The sequence below is a fragment of the Schistocerca serialis genome, chromosome 7, assembly GCF_023864345.2.
Source record: "Schistocerca serialis cubense isolate TAMUIC-IGC-003099 chromosome 7, iqSchSeri2.2, whole genome shotgun sequence".
NCBI lineage: Eukaryota > Metazoa > Arthropoda > Insecta > Orthoptera > Acrididae > Schistocerca > Schistocerca serialis.
The window spans coordinates 104,020,076-104,038,184 of record NC_064644.1 but is presented as its reverse complement, the minus strand read 5'-3'; positions in this window follow the sequence as shown (position 1 = coordinate 104,038,184).

Genomic DNA, 18,109 nt, shown 5'->3' with positions numbered 1-18,109 from the left:
TTTTCAAGTATAGGTCTTCACAGATGGGATAATTTTCTAGTTACTCAATGGTTTATAGCACGCTCCTTCTCTCTAAAGTTTCGGGTTTGTAGAAAAATAATTTCCAGTCTAAATCTTAAGAATTATGTTGCGCGAGCCATCAGCAGCATACTGCTAAGTTCTTGATATCGGGAAGTATTGCGTAAATGGTATAATATTCTGGCAAACCATGTGAAAATACATGTGTTCTTGTAATCCCAGAGTCTGGAGATGGGTGTAGGAAGAAAGGAAGCAAGCAAATAGGTCTGGGCCAGAAACAGTGACGCTGTTGTGCCCAGGGACATCGACCCAGCATTTGCACATCATTCTTCGCAGTATATGTACGACTGTCTAATACTCGCTACAGCATGTCCTATCATGAGGGAGGTATAGATTCAGCACGTCGATAGCTGTAGAGAAATTGAAGGATTTTTTACGTGAAAATTAGTGTGCTATAGATACTGAGAATCATTCCAGAACCACGTTTGTGCAGAGGGGACATATCCAGTACATTGTTCGGTGTCAGATTGTGGCAGCCATCCTAATATTTAGTTTTAGTTACACTGATAAATGTGTGTGGTTCCCAATATTATTGTGAGTCTGGAATGACCATAGAAAGCGTAACAGCAAGCAAGCAGGTCAGCGCTGGAAACAGCTTCTCAGCGGATGCCTTTGTTCCAAGATGGTGCTTGAACATCCTTTGTGCACCAGTTCAGAAAGTCTGAGAAAGCTTCTGGCTTATGAAGATTTGGCTCGAAGCTCCCCTGTGCGGGTGAGCAGTGAACTAATTCCCAGTCTGCACTGAGCTCCCTTCGGGGCCACACGTGTCACATGTATACCCTGTGTTAATTTGAGAAGATTCAATACAACAAGTGTTTGCACTGGGAGTATTGATAGCGCTGGAAGTCCTACCACTTAATTCCTCCTGTGGTGGGCGCTAGTCCGCAGACGACTGTACACTCTCTGGCTGACATGTGCTTCTGCACCTGTGGTTATGGGCTGTGTTTACGGTGTCAGTTCCTCCCATCGGCGCTGCACTGCGGCACAGTGAGCATTTGTTATGTATTTGACGATCTGTAGACCACTTTTTCCAGGGTTTAATTTTCAGTACAATATGGCGATCTCTACACATATTATTTTGCCCCTGAAACTCTAATCTCCAGAAAAAAAGGCAGACAGTGCTCCCACACTGGCAGCAGCAGTTTGAAGTGTAAATTCGGTAAGAGATGAGCTGTCCCATTAGGGTCATCAGGAAGAATGCATTCGGTGTTATTCTTGGCTATTTTCGTAAACAGATTCCTTTAGGACAAAAACTTCCATGCAGACAAGCTGAGACATCACGAAAGCTCCTTTAAAAGCGATTTTTAACTGTTTCTGTGCAGTTTACAATTTCCGAGAGGTTGACTTGGCTCTTATCTACATAGACATGTGGCATCAGTATAACATTGAGAACCTTTTAGATGTGTCTGCGTGTGTGAGCAGCTATGCAGATATCTGTTACTTGATGCTGGACTTGGGGGTAGACGTCAGTCACAGTAAACACATGTGGGGGGGAGGGGAGTGAGAGGGGTTGGGGGAACAACAAGTTAAGGACCTGTCAATCAAAAGAAGTATCCTTTTAGCAGAACAATAGTTTAAGTACCTGTCAATCAAAGGAGAACAATAGGTTCAGTACCTATCAATCAAAGGAGACCAATAGGTTTGCCCCTGAGTGCATACCTGCCCCAGATGTAAGCAACCTGCTCTAACAAAATGCACCAAAACGTTGTCCCACTACTGACAACGACCTCGTGAGTGGCTGTTTTCAGCTCAGCACTGGTATTGGTGTTATTGCTGTACACGATTTCTGTAATGTCGCCCCGCAAAAAGGAGTCACATGTGCTCAAAAAAATGGTTCAAATGGCTCTGAGCACTATGGGACTCAACTGCTGAGGTCATTAGTCCCCTAGAACTTAGAACTAGTTAAACCTAACTAACCTAAGGACGTCACAAACATCCATGCCCGAGGCAGGATTCGAACCTGCGACCGTAGCGGTCTTGCGGTTCCAGACTGCAGCGCCTTTAACCGCACGGCCACTTCGGCCGGCTCACATGTGCTCAGATCCGGACTAAATGGCGGCCAATCGAGGACCATGATAGTAGCCTCTGGGCACCCCAGAGCCAGAATGCGGTCCCCGAAGTGCTCTTCCGGGACATTAGACACTCCCCTGCTTCGATGGGGTTGAGCTCCGTCTCGTAAGCCACATGTTGTCAAAATCAGGGTCAGTTTGCATGATGAGGATAAAATCATCCTTTACGTATCGTTCAGTAGTCACTGTGCCATCAAGGAATATTGCATCGATTATTCCGTGACTGGACACTGCAGACCACACAGTCATCCGTTCAAGCTGAGGAGACTTCTCGAAGGCATATTCTCAGTACCCCAAATGCGCCAATTTTGTTTGTTGATGAACCCATCCAAATGAACATGAGCTTCCTCACTAAACCAAACTATATTTACATACCGATTTCAATCACGCCACACAGCCAACTGTAGCGTCTGAACGCCCTAACGCAAACCGTTCAGACATTATGACAATGTTATTAGATATAGTTCAATAATTGTCACTGTAGGTTTGTGGAAGTATATGACACTAGATGTCTATGCGCAGGTCATATAATTCGCGTAAATAACAGGCCGCTGAATTGCGTACGCGGTTATGCCGCTGATAGTGACAGAGATGGGTTCCATATGATTTACATCAGGCAAATTTGTTCGCCGAGACATCATCGTGAGATCACCATAATGCTCCTCAAACTACTGTAGCACGGTTCTCGCTCTGCGACATGGACATTTATGTGGAAGATGAAATCTTCGTCGAGGAAGATATCAAGCAGGAGGAATGTAAGTGGTTCCTACCTGTGAGTGTGTCTTCAATTACCACCACAGGTCCCATGCAGGTGCAGGAGAATGTCTCCCACAGAACAACACTGCTCCCGCCAGCCAGTGTCTGTGGCGCACTGCACGTTTTGAGCCACCATTCATCTCGATGACGGCGTTTGTGTAGACAATCGTTGACCTAGTATTACAAAATTGTGATTCGTTTGAAGAGCCGACACGTTTCCATCAATCGACCGGCGAATCCCGATGGTCCCATGCCTACTGAAATCGTAATTGACTATAGTTACGCCGTCGCCAAGGTAGCCCCTGTGGGCTGGCAACACATCTAACACCACACACGACTGAGGTTGTTTGTGCCTAAGGCGTAAGCAATGGTAAACATCGGCTGTTTTGGAAACTTCCTGCAGAGTTCGAGATGGCCTGCAGGAAGTATCACTACACCAACATCTCACTGGCTGGCAAATACTATTTAAAGCCCAGAACCAGCACTGGACGTCAGTTCACGCCGAATACCGACCTCAAGTATGCCTCCACGGAATATTACGTCGCCATCGGAATAGGAGTTGGAATGAAGTTCAAATGGCTCTGTGCACTATGCGACTTAACTTCTGAGGTCATCAGTCGCCTAGAACTTAGAACTAATTAAACCTAACCTATGGACATCACACACATCCGGCTGGAATGAAGTGTATGTGTGTTACCATGGACTCCTGTGGGAAACTTAGAAGTTATCTTTTGTTGACTCTAGTAGGAAATTTTTACTGGCTTTGTGATTGTGACTTTTCGTTGTTGCCGGCCAGAGTGGCCGAGCGGTTCTAGGCACTACAGTCTGGAACCACGCGACCACAACGGTCGCAGGTTCGAATCCTGCCTCGGGCTTGGATGTGTGTGATGTCCTTAGGTTAGTTAGGTTTAAGTAGTTCTAAGTTCTAGGTGACTGATGACCTCAGAAGTTAAGTCCTATAGTGCTCAGAGCCACTTTTCGTTGTTATTCAGTCACTTCCAAGTAGACTCACGTAAATAAAACTTGTTTTGTAAAACCTTTCAAATTTTCAGTTACAACAACTATATCGTAGGGTCAGCATGTGAACACGTAGAGATGGTCTCACGCGTAGCTCCATATTCAGCAATGTACTACGAACGATGTGCACCGAAACTCTTGCGGGTGCACCATCATTGCGCTCTTACGGCAGAGATGCCACAAATCACCTTCTGTCCTACTTTACAGGGTAGACAAGTCTCCGAAACCCACGTTCTGTGAAGAGTGTTGGACATCGAACCATTTAGCTCCTCGTGGTGATTTACTGTCCTATCTGTTTCCGTAGGTGCTCACGATAGTAGCACGTGAACATTCGACCAGCTTCGCCGTTTTGGAGATACTCGTTCACAGGTCTGTGTAATAATAATCTGCCCTTAGTCAAAGTCGTATATCACAGCGGATTTCGCCATTTGCAACCCATATCTTAGCTACGGTGATCCCCCGTCCGTGTCTGCTCCGCTTACATACTTTTGTTACCATGTCAAGAGTCTGCCAGGCCACCAGGCGGCATCCAACGTTGCGATGAGGAGTGGTCAAAATGTTTTGGCTTAGCAGTGTAAGCGTAATGCTATATTCATTTCCTAACACAAAATTCAAGTCGTATGAAATGGCGTGATGTATGTGGGATCCGTTTTACTTTAGAGTTCTCACTTGGTTCCTGCACGTCCGGTCTCGCTCCAGTTTTCAGCCGACATAAATCCGTAAAAATCGGAAGCCTTCGGCCAAACAACATTTTGCCTCAGTACCCGCTCTCCAATATCTGAGTTCCACAATACCGTACTGAAATAACAGGAAAAAAATCTGTTATTGAACATGAAGGAGAGGTGTAGACGACGGTCGAATGAACTAACCGCACTGCTGCAACATAGCGTAAGTAACACTATAAAAATGACACTGTATCAACAGTGTACGTTAGTAGCCATGGATCCAGATAAAGACGTCGTATCATAGAAAATAAAAAAAACGTTGTGTTAGAGGAAACACATATCCCTTCCAGTCAGCTCTAAGCTTTTTCTATTCCCTGCTCTCTTCTTATTTTTCTTTCCTTTTTTTACACTTTTTACGCCCCCTTTAAGCCTGCGCCCTTGACTGCGGTCTGTCTAGCCACTACCTCGGTTCAGCCATACTTTTATTTTTATATGATTCGCTAAGACAAAATATACACACAGGTACCTTGAAACTAGAGCAATAAGACGGTAGCACAGGGTCGAAATAAAATTTATTAGACCTAATGATGCGGATGAGAGTACAGGTAAAGATGCCCAGCATAACTCTGGACGAAACGCCAGAAACCGAAAAGTTTCTTCAGCCACGACCATCCAGCCCGGAAGATTCATCAGCAACTATGACGTCTTTCTCTGCCTCGTGATGACTGTGTGTTGTGTGATTTCCTTAGGTTAGTTAGGTTTAAGTAGTTCTAAGTTCTAGGGGACTAATGACCATAGATGTTAAGTCCCATAGTGCTCAGAGCCATTTGAACCAACTATGACTTCCAGTCGTGAAAGCCTTCACTGTATGATCTTGCACGCTAGTCTTAGCTTGAGAGATGCATCAAACCAGTCTTTGCTCTTAAGAATATAACAACGACAACGATAAACGACGATGATGATGAAGACAACAGCAGCAACACAGAAGAAGCAGTAGCAGGAAAAAGTGGCAATTGGGAAGGAATATTAAGGTTTTAGACAAATAATGATGAGGTCATTATAACTGTGGACATCCTAGGATTGGGGAAATATGGGAAAGAAATTCAACATAGCACTTTCCAAAGGAACCATCCTGGCATTCTCCTCAACTGAATTCGTGTAACCGAGGAAAACCTAAATGGGAATTTGAACTATTGTCTGGCAGGATGCGAGTCTCATGATTTACATCTGCATAACATCGGTGAGCAATGGCGGAAAATAATGGATAATGTGGACAAGGGATTGAAGTTCGAGGAGAAGAAATAAATATTTGTCAATGTCACAGAAATTCTGTAACAGACAGCAAGGGACTTGGACGACCAGCTGAACGCAGAGGGCAGTGATTTCAAAAGATGCTGTCATAAGAAAACCAGCAATATCAATGTAATATAGTCGCATTAAATCATTTGACACTGGAATAGTCATGTTGTGAAATGAGACTCCAAAAGTGGGAGAAGAGTTCTGTTGTTTGTCCAGCAAATTATCTGACGACAGCAAGAAGAAAACATCGATAACAACAAGAAAAGATTTTTCTGAAAAAGAGAACATCGAATATCAGATTACATTTTCAGAAAGTTATTAATAAAATCAATGAAATCCTTAAATGACTTTGCAATTTTTTTCTAAGCATACCGTCTAGATTAGAGGTGTCCAACCCATGGCCCATAGGCAAAAGTGCTAATTTTTGGCCAATGTAGCTTATAACACTATCACTGCACAGCTTTGCTATGTCAGCATATAGATAATACCCATGTTTGGTATTTGAATACAATATAGTGTTACCCTCTGGGAGGATTTTTACAGATTTAACAGTGCAATACCTAAAAGATTTCTGCTTATCGGACTTGAAATTAAAGTTACGTAAAAATACAGAAAGTGTCAGGTTCAGTTTAAATAATGTTTTAATTAATCAAATTTATTCAAATGAAAAGGAATAATGTCGCCAGCCTAATTGGCCATAGAAATGTGAAAAATTTCTTTTAAGGAAAAGTAAATAATTTTGGTGGAAAAACTCCACCTATACTCCTTTCTTATGAAAGTGCAATGAACCCTATCACAAGCAGAAAAATGTTATAGTGGATAAAAGCAGTTATTGTGAGATATTCAAATTCTCACAAACACAAATGACACTTTATCACTCATCAACAGTAAATACTTTGCCAAACATTAATTATTTCATCATCACAGCAATTGCAATTCGTTACTAAACTGGAAATGGACGTGGGCCTAGTCTTATTTCATCATATATTTTCTACACAACAAAAAATTTATTAAAATTCACTTGCATTAAGTTTCAATCATTCCTTAGTAAGCAATGTTGTAACTGTTTTTGCGAATAAGGGCACTCAAGTAGCTTTACCTTCAGTAATATAAACAGTAAGTAGGGGGCTCCCAATCTGATATTACACTTTTTATCATACAGTGTGCACAAAACTCACATAAACTTTACAAGCAGTTGGTATATTGATTAATCAAGTAACTTTATGCATTCTGAACAGCTTCTAATAGGGGTTCCTTAATCTTCAGTGCTATATAAAGCAAACTGGACACACTTTTCTGAAGCAAATTAAAATCAGTAAACTTTGGTAACACTCTTTCATAAATCTGACTCACCTTTTATGCCTTTTCAGCAGTTAATGTAGCAGATATTTTTACCAGATATTGTATTTCAACTCTACCTTTGAAAACATTTACTTTAACTAACCTCAACATAACTTGTTAACCGTTCGTCATCAGCTCAATTATCTACTTTTATAGCCAGAATTGAAGCAAATAATATTTAAAACCACAAAAACTTTAAACTGAAGCAATTCAGTTACCAGGGATGCTTTCATAAAAGCAACACTTACTTCCTCCCTCAACTTCAACAAAATCCGCAGTAATTCTAGGCAACGTTTGCACTCAATTCAAGCAAAATAAATCAAACACTTGTTTCTGATTATCAGTACTCGTATTCAGGGCACTCGGAAATCATTGTTCAAAAGGAGAGGATCCTAAGAGGTATCATGATAGGAAACAATTCAAGGTAGGTACACGAATTTAACATGAGTTACCTTATATTTCCACATACTAAATGTGCTGATCCAACGTTTTACAAAAGTTCTGACTTCTCCTCTCTGCTGAAGTGATTGCGCAATGTTGGTGGCAAGTACATGACAAGAGGTGGACTTTCCGTTGGAAGTGATATGCTCTGTTGTTTTCTTCTTGGCGACGATCATCAGCTTTTATGGTATTTTCCAGCAACAGGGCAATGTATCAGAGCCATTCATCCACCCGAGGCTTTTCCATAATATCTCCAAACATTGGAAACCTCCCTCGGCACCTGCACAATGCACTTTCCAATTATTAGCTGCTGACTGGACGGTTGCTAGTCTCCGACCGACTATTGTTCCACCTTTTCCCTTGCACCAACCACATTTCGCGTCTGCTAACTCACTTCCGTTTCAGAGGGGAAGCACACCAAGTTTACATTTATACAATCCAAAAGTCCTAAGTGTGAAAAAGCATATATATAGTTGTATATTCATACCTTTTACAGATTCCTTTCATTTGCACATATTAGCAAATCAACAAAAATACATATAATTAAAGTCATCCTCCTCCAAATGATGCAAAGTGTTCTAACGGTGAAGAGAAAACATAGTGCATATCCTTCTACATCTTTACAGCATATCAAAGTTTACATACCGAAGAAAACATATTTTATATAAGCATCATTAATCAGAAAAAAATATTTAGGATCTTAACTATTGTGTTACAAGCTGTTTCATATAAATGAAAAAAATTAACTTTTATTTCATGTAAAACCAAGAAAGGAGTGTACCATTAGGCGTCGCTTGTCTCGTATCCCGTTTCAATAGGAATAGCTTTCTTCACTGACTCAACTACAGGTCGATTATTCTACGCCAGTGTTTGAAAAAAGTCTCAATGTAGGGTTTATTTGGAAGAGCACATGCTTCATCGTAAAGATTCAAAGCCCATCTTGGCGATATGCAGCCAACAAACAGCCTGAGTATGATTTTCGAAACAGGAAACTTCCATCGCGCTGCACAAGTGAAACGAACGTTAGTCAGTTGTAGCCATTAGACTCGACAGTTAATTTTACTGCAAATCAGCAACGGTATTGGGCATTCTTTTACGTATGTATGTAGTGCACGGTCGATCGCAGTACACCTGCTATCAGTTCAGGTAAGTTAAGACAGCCATTATTTCTTTTTTTTCCAATTAACCTGTGATGCTTGCCTTTAATTTTCATAGACTTCAGTTTATTTTTTATGTACAGTTATGGTGAGTAGGTATATCATCAACATCAGCAATGATTTTTGTCTGAGCAACTGTTTTTAAATTTATTAGAACAAAAAATATTCAACTGTGTGTGAATTCCTGTGGAACCAAACTGCTCAGGTCATTGGTCCCAAAGCTTACGCACTACTTAATCGAACTTAAACTAACTTACGCTAAGGACAACACACACCCATTCCCGAGGAAGGTCTCGAACCTCCGACGCGGGGAGCCGCACGAACCGTGACAAAGTTCCCTAGAACATATGGCTTCACTGCGTATCTATTAGTACAAAATATATAAGTACTTAGTTGTAATAATTAGTTTTATTAGTGACGTTTAAGGTTTTCGCATGAAAAAGGTGGAAAAGGAGCCCTTCTATTGCAGCTTCTAGCTTCTGTCTCTCTCTCTCTCTCTCTCTTATTTTCAGAAACTGATAACGCTATCGACTTTAAATTTAGCATAGTTTTAAAAAAATTCAGAGAGAAAGAATCCGTAATGGGGGTCATCGTTGTTAAACTAAGGCTAGTAAATCAGGTGAAGCATCATATGAAAGGGAACCATTTGCACATATGCAGAGCTGAGATGGATGAATCCTTCCATAATGTTGAAAAGAATGGCTTGAAGTAAGGAAATACAACCATTCCTTGAAAGCAAGTCAAAGAGTATCATGTGTTTGGAAATAATGAGTTGTTTTCCGACTTAACTAGGCACGTAGATGACGTTAATACTCGATTAAAAGGAAAATCTCAACTGATTAATCTCATGCATGCTCTTATTTTTCGCATTCCAATTGAAACAACAATTACGAACGATAAACTTCACTCATCATCAAAGCAATTGGACGTCATAAATGTGGCAGCGTTTAAATACGCATCTATGATATTTGACTAGAAATTCAAATTCGAAAACCGTATTCAAGATTTTAAGAAACATCGTTTGCTTTTTTCTGCATTTTCCACTCCATTTTCCGCCGAGATGAGTCGGTACCAGGTCATTTACAATCTGAATGCTGCGAAATGTAGTGTGATGTGTAACACTAACGTCCTGTGAAACTCGCTAAAGTTACGCTCTGAGAGGCTTTCAAAGCTCGACCATGCGTGTTTCTAATGGACAGGGTTATCTGACAATCATTTCGAATTTTGTGAAGTTGACAGGAAAACCTAATGATCTTTAACCCTGAGAGCTACAGAAGTGGTAAAATCATAAATGAATGAAAAAATGAACGGTCGCCAACCTAGTTGGCCACATTAATTTGGAAATATATATTTGAGAAAATTGGATATTAGTTATTGAAGCTACTTTTTCTGAGATTTCCCTTTGAAAATCAAACAGGATACAACCTGACACAGCGCACTCTGTACTGCGCGTAGCAGCAGTTACCAATAACACAAACACCAGTAGAGTATGGGGAGCAAAATTGCACCGAGCTCATACTAACGACAGCCACGATCAAGAGCATTAATTAAACACTGAAACATCACTGCATGAAGTGCAGAACTAATTTTGGACATGAGGGGCTTCTTTCTTGACTGACATGGAAAACACAAATAAAGATGAATAACATCTTAAATACACTGTTTAAGCTCCTTTACATATAGCAGTTTTCCTTGGTAACAGTATTACTTCAATTTTTTCTTAATAGGTGGAGAATATATTGGGGACCCATAAACTGGTATAGTTTCACTAGCCAACGATCTTTGATTATTGCAATAGTAAGAACTAACTACAGAAGCTAATCATTCATTTAAATTACTTTGCAAGGTAATAAAATACACTGGGCCTAACTAACTTCAACATGAACCATTCATGACGGGTACAAAAACTATACTATCTTTGAAAACGTGCATAATCTGAGAGAGGACAAGTTACTCTCTCACCAATTTTTTGCATACGGAAAATTATTAAAGATTTATTACAACCTGACACACCTTGAGCGAGATTCTAGAAAGTTAATGGCCTGAATAGATGTGATGCAACCTTATAGGCCACTAAAAGCATGAGGGTTTTTTATGAGTCTTAGCTCACATAAATGGCTTGTTGGGAGTTGAAAGCAACTGGTGGCGAGCCCATCCTTTAGTAAATCTTGCTGGACAGACCCACAGTCGAATAGGGTAGACAGGGCAGCCCCTCATCCAGATAGGGCTCCAGAAAAACAGTGCCATGATACCTGCCGCGGCGCCAGCAGAAGCCTGGGCAGGTGTGATGGTCTAAAGGAGTGTGTCTATCCAGTGGAGTCATTAACCGGGCATTGTGTGCAGAGCCACGAGTAATAAAAATTCAAAAATTCACATGTTTTCATGTACACTGAGAGTGCAAGTAAGCAAGTGAACCACTTCCCTCAGCCGCCTCCGTTGTCAATAAAAACTCTGGCATCTAAGAATCGTTTAGAGATAGAGTCTTAATTACACTCATAGCTGGGACTAACAAGCTCCAAGGCACAGGCGATTTACACAAAAATCCTTGTGATTGTATGTGTTCGCTTGTTGCGATGGGAAGTGACACGAATTTGGAGGAAATCACCTCTTCCCCCTCTATGAAAACATAGAAAGCCAATAATTGGCATTTTTTTTCAGAGATGCATGTTTCTTAATGCTTGCCCTGGTTCGACACGAGTTTGTGCTGTCGTGTGGGAGGAAGATTTAGCGCATCTAGAGCGTTCAGATTGGCTCAGGATGGGGTGAAAGTGGTATTGTTTGTGCACTTTGAGGGAAGATGGAATTTTTTTTTGGAGAGGTGCGAAGCACTGTGGTGTGGGTCTTTGGTCTGGTAATGGACTTCTAGTTGAAGCACTGTCACATGTGGTCGGTACTTCGGACCTGTCCTGAGACAGACTTCACTTGCGAGTAGTTTAGACTGGGGAGCCTGCGGTGAAGTTCTTACTGTACAGACAGTGTGACTTCAGTCGACTTGGACAACTCATTTGCTTAGGTCATTGTGTGCTCTGTCGTTTAAGTGAGCCAAATTGGTCCTTGGTATGGCCAGCAAACGGGTGTGTCACCGTGAGATTTTTGCATTTCTTTCGTGGCCGCAATCGATTCACAGGTGACGCCTCCACGTCTCACCTCCTTCGCCACACACGTCTCGCCAGCGGCAAGTCAAGTGGCTGCACAAAGTAAACAGAGTAACGTACTGCCGCTCTGGCATTGTCAGGGTGTACAGATCTCAATGGCCACTTGCTCTCAGCCGCACCTATGTAGAGTAACGTCAGTAGATTTGATCATTCAAAGTCAGCTTAACGTCAGATAAATTCAGCTTGCGTTATCCACATTTTTAGGGCCAGAGTACTTGACCCACTGATCTCCTAGTTAAGGATACACAGTACTTATGAATGGTGGAAAATCGAAATATTTGTATAACTTTATTAAATTCTATAGTCTTTCCTGATTACATTGGCATATACATTATAGGGTTTCAAACGAAAAATGACCTAGATGTACCAAATTTTAAAGTTTAGGTCGTGTATGCTACCACGCCCCCTTTATTTCTGTTACTGGAACCAGTATTATTTCGAAAAGGACTGTGAACTTCCCCTCTAGGCGCGCAGTCCGGAACCGCGCGACTGCTACGGTCGCAGGTTCGAATCCTGCCTCGGGCATGGATGTGTGTGATGTCATTAGGTTAGTTAGGTTTAAGTAGTTCTAAGTTCTCGGGGACTGATGACCACAGATGTTGAGTCCCATAGTGCTCAGAGCCATTTGAACCATTTTGTGAACTTCCTGTTTCCAGCGAATATGCATATGAAACTTTGTATATGTTGGTAACAGTGCAGGTTCTAGTGTCTGTAAATGATAATCTTTGCCAGTATTTACTTTTGTTTCGCTGAAGCAGATTGTTCGCATGTTACTTAATGCGTGTTGCCTAAGTGCCACATATATTTGTGGAAGTACATATCCTTCCGTGTGCAATAAATACGAACTATGGTACGCATCAAGAAATTCAGTAAAAGAAAATTCCGTGGTAACCAGTTCACAAACAAAGCAAGCCACATTGTTGAAAGTAACTTATGTATCTTTTCTTCATGGAAAAAACTCCCGCATGGCACACCTCCTGGTGATTCAAATTTTTGTGTTAACCATGACACTGTTTGTACTGGATTTGTTGTTGTTGATGTGGGCATCTTACCTTCTTTAATAAGGGAAGTGACGAAATGTAAACAATGTGATGGTGTAGGCTGACTGGAAGTAACTGAAGGACAAAGTAGCAGGAAGGATTTAACGTCAAAATTAGTTGTTCTGTGTAAATACTGCAATAAATCTACCTCGAAAATAACTTTAAACACTGTGCATGATTCATATGATGTGAAATTGAAGTTACTGTATGCAAAGAGTGCAATAGTAAAAGGAGAAATGGCTGCTCAGACGTTTTGTGGTTTGATGAACCATCCTTCTCCTCACAGTAGGTTCAGCATGTACATAAAAATACTTTGAAGTGCCTTGACGGTTGTGTCTAAAGCATCTATGAAACTTGCAGTAGAAGAAACTGCAAATATTAGTGGAACCAGGGACATTGATGTTGCACTTGATGGGACATTGCAATGTAGAGGACATCATTTCTTGTATGGTGTTGTTAGTGCTACTTCTCTCGAGAATGGAAAAGCTGTTGTTGTTAAGTGCTTATCGAAGTAATACCACTCCTGCCATGGTAACACTGAAGGAAATATGGAACATCAGTATTCTTAGATTATGATGGTTACAGTGGAGGTGTGGAGTGTGATGGAGCTCAAAAATATTTCAGAGGTCGGTGTCCATTTATAACATGAAGTACTTTCAATAAAATTAATGAGTTCAGTGTTTATGGTGATACCTTGGTAACAAAACTGGAATGTTGTGGACATGTGCAAAAGAGAATGGCTGTGAGATTGAGGAAGGTAGAAGAGACATGAAAGGAAAGTTGCTATCAAATTGAAATTCTCTGTCTGGCCGAGGCAGATTGACAGAAAGTGAAATCGACCTTCTTCAGAGTTATTATAGACTGGTCATTAGATGAACTGCACCTCTGAATGATGTTACAGCAACGAGAAAAGCTGTATGGACCACCTACTTTCATAAGTTGTCCGTAGATAACCACCCTGTTCATGGACTTTGCCCTAAAGAAGCAAATTACTGGTGAGGTTACCACAAAGCAAAATAAGGTGGTCAAATATCCCATCATAAGCGTTATCTTCCTGAGCCTGTTATGAAGGAAAGAAAACCAATTTTTGTAGTCCTGAGTGACCCTGTTTTGCTTAGTAAATGTCTTCATGGGGCCACTCAGAATACAAATGAAAGTTTCAAGCATTACATATAGGAAAGATTACCAAAGAATGCTTTTGTAGTACTAAATACATTAAAAGTTGGTGTACTAGATGCAGTGGTATGTTTCAATGATGGAGTGATAGGAAGATTGGAAGTCCTGAGAAATTCGGGCATAAAAAGTGGCTCTAATATGGAAGATAAATTGCTTGCATGAAACAGACAATGGGTGCATGAAGCTGAAAGGGTCACTCTTCAAGTTACCGAAGAAGCAAGAAGAGCTAAAAGGAATGCCAAGGGGAAGCTTGTTAGATGAATAAATGCTGCAGGATGAAGACTATGCTTCAAGAATGTTCTGGCCCACAGCTTAACTGGACTCATATGTTCATTCACAATTTCCCAAAAGTTATATTTTTCAGAGTTCAGGTACAAATGTTTCCTAAAGTTTATAAAACATTGCTCTAATTTGTTCTGTAACTTTCAATAGTCCATACTTCCATAGAAGACCTAAGCTATATTGCAGAATCAACTTAATTCTTAAAAAATAACATTTTTTGTGGAAAAAATGTCTAAAAATTAAAATGTAAAATGCGATATTTTTTATTCAAAAATTTGGTTTCCTTCAAATCTATAACATTGTATTAAATGGTACCTCAATTTGAGGAAACATTTTGGGGAAAAAATTGCATCAGTTTCTTTGTAATTTTTTAAATAAGTCTAAGCTCGCTCAAAAAATATTCACAATACTTCTAATTTGCTTAGAAAGTATGCTGCGTTACCTGATATCAACAAAAAATCTGTAAAAATATACATTATAAACAGTGTCTGGAAGAAACAGATGTTGATTTTTACATAATATTAAGCCAGAAAAGTAACCTGTGTCCTTAAACTGCTTTTGCCAACTAGGATCCACCCACTGAAGTACTAAAGCATCGATTAGTTGTTTAGGGAATTCAATCTATAACTTGTTTAGCGTAATTGAAGGCCTTATTTATATAGTGGTGCAAGTCCATTACCTCCACTTTTATGCCTATAATGTTTCTGAAATTAACGATCCAAACAAACAGAAAGAAAGGTTCATCTCTAGCAAGAAGCCATTTGCTTGAATATTTCTGGTATCTCAACTGCAGATTTTTCAATGCTCATTTAACTTTGGGACTCTGTATCTCAAAATGAACAAAAATGGACTTGCACCACTTTTGAAATAAGCCCTTCAATTTATGTTTGATTAAAAAAATAAATATTGTTAGTACACTAAAATTTGACAACATTCTTAATCTGTTACATGGTCCATACAAGTTACCTTTCAAACTTCACTTGTAACAGTACTACTGTAAATCTGTTCATCAAATATATTAATATGTACTAGAACTTTAATCACCTGTGAAGCAGGAATTATTGGCAATAAACTTTACACAATCTTGCATTGTAATCCTACAAAAATATATTTCATGATAAACTAATGATACTTTGGAGAAAGCCTACCCAAATTCACGTTTCTGTTTTTAGCTTTTAAATAATTAAGGTTTTGACTTTCCTGTTAACTGATCCTTGTATTTTTGTAGTTAAACGTCCTACCTGAACAATTACACTTGGAGTAGTTCATTAATAAAGCATCCAAATATTACTCTTAATTTAACTTTTGCTACTCCTTTCACTTAAGAAAAAATTCACTTTTAAACAAATGAATGCAGGAATTGTTATATTAAATCAGGATACTGACTTTTACTATCACTTAGATGAGGACCCTGCGTAGGTTCGTAATTAGGATTGAAGTTATGATTTCGAACACGAATTTACGTTTTATGTGATTATTATTGAAACAACCCACAAATTAACTGGGCCATGCCCATATACATTACTTAGCTGAATGCATGAAGTCTGTGAAGCAGTGACGAAGATTAGTGACAGGTGAAATGGCAGCTTACTGTACTTATGGTTCTTGATGTGCGAAAGCTCTATAAAATATGTTCTTAGAGTCGGATTTTCAACATATTAGAGCCATTCCATTATTCTGTGAATACCAAATAATAGCCAGAACCACATCTGAGGCAGATCCCTTCTAATGGAGCTTCCAATTGCCTCTCTCAGCACCATCGAGGTGTATCGTGCTAAGGCTAGCCACACACTGCACGTTGCTCACACACGGAGCCGATCAGTTCGACTGCCTAACCCAACTTTTAGATCGTGCCATGCCACTTTCGTTGCGGAGGGACTTCAAAAAATGGCTCTAAGCACTATAGGACTTGACATCTGAAGTTATCAGTTACCTAGACTTACAAGGGAACCTCCCCATCGCACCCCCCCCAGATTTAGTTATAAGTTGGCACAGTGGATAGACCTTGAAAAACTGAACACAGATCAATTGAGAAAACAGGAAGAAGTTGTGCGGAACTGTGAAAAAATAAGCAAAATATACAAACTGAGTAGTTCATGGCAAGATAGGCAACATTAAGAACGATGGGACCGCAGCAGCGCCGTGGTCTCGTGGTAACGTGAGCAGCTGCGGAACGAAAGGTCCTTGGTTGAAATCTTCCATCGAGTGAAAACTTTAACTTTTTGTTTTCAGTTTATGTGACAAACTCTTACGTTTTCATCACTTTTTTGGGAGTGATTATCACATCCACAAGAAAACCTAAATCGGGCAAAGTAGAAGAATCTTTTTACCCATTCGCCAAGTGTACAAGTTAGGTGGGTCGACAACATATTCCTGTCATATGACGCACATGCCGTCACCAGTGTCGTATAGAATATATCAGATTTGTTTTCCTGTGGAGGAATCGGTTGACCTATGACCTTGCGATCAAATGTTTTCGGTTCCCATTGCAGAGGCACGTCCTTTCGTCTACTAATCGCACGGTTTTGCGATGCGGTCGCAAAACACAGACACTAAACTTATTACACTGAACAGAGACGTCAATGAACGAACGGACAGATAGTAACTAAGCAAAAATAAAGAAAGTAAATTTTTCACTCGTTGGAAGACTTGAACCAAAGACCTCTCCTTCTGCAGCTGCTCACTCTACCACGGGACCACGGCGCTCCCGAGCTCACGTTCTCCTTTATGTTGCCTATGTGGGTAAAACTGATGACCAGTTTGTATATTTTGCTTATTTTTTCACAGTTCCACACAACTTCTTCCTGTTTTCTCAATTGATCTGTGTTCAGTTTATCAAGGCCTATCCACTGTGCCAAGTTATAACCAAATCTGAGGGGGGTGCGGTGGAGAGGTTCCCTTGTTAGAATTACCTAAACCTAACTAACCTAAGTACATCTCGCACATCCATGACCGAGGCAGGATTCGAACCTGCGACCGTAGCAGCCCCGTGGTTCCTGATTGAAGCGCCTAGAACCCCTCGGCTACAGCGGCCGGCGGAGGGACTTCCCTACAGCGTTTACATGCTATAGATACAAGTTCCCTAAGCACAAGCCAGCTTTTAACAAATATACTCTTTCTTTTTTTTATAAACATATTCATATTGTATTACTTTTACCTACTACTAATCGATATAAGTGTTCCAGATTCACAGCTGCAGGATTAATTTAATCAAGCTGGTTTGTAAGAGATTTGTAAGACATATTTGGACATGAAGAAATATCCTACATTTTACAAATGTGCTTTCTTTATAATCTCATTTTCTGGAAACATTTACACGTGGGGAACAGATTTTTAGTCGGTTGAATTCCATCTCTGTCACAAATGAGAACAAGAATTACTTATCTCCGTCTGGAAAATTCTTTACGGGTAGCAACAATTATAGTGGCATTGACACTGGCCCCCTTACTTCAGCCAAACAACCCAAGACGTCCCTTAATACCGCGTTTCATTAAATTATGTAGTAAATGTGTGTATTATTCAGGTTTGTTTTATCTTCGTCAAAGAATAAAGTAATATCTCTTGCTTGTTTGATTAACAAAATAAAAGTGGGTAACGCGACTCTTGCGGAAATTCTCTTTACAAAATTTGACC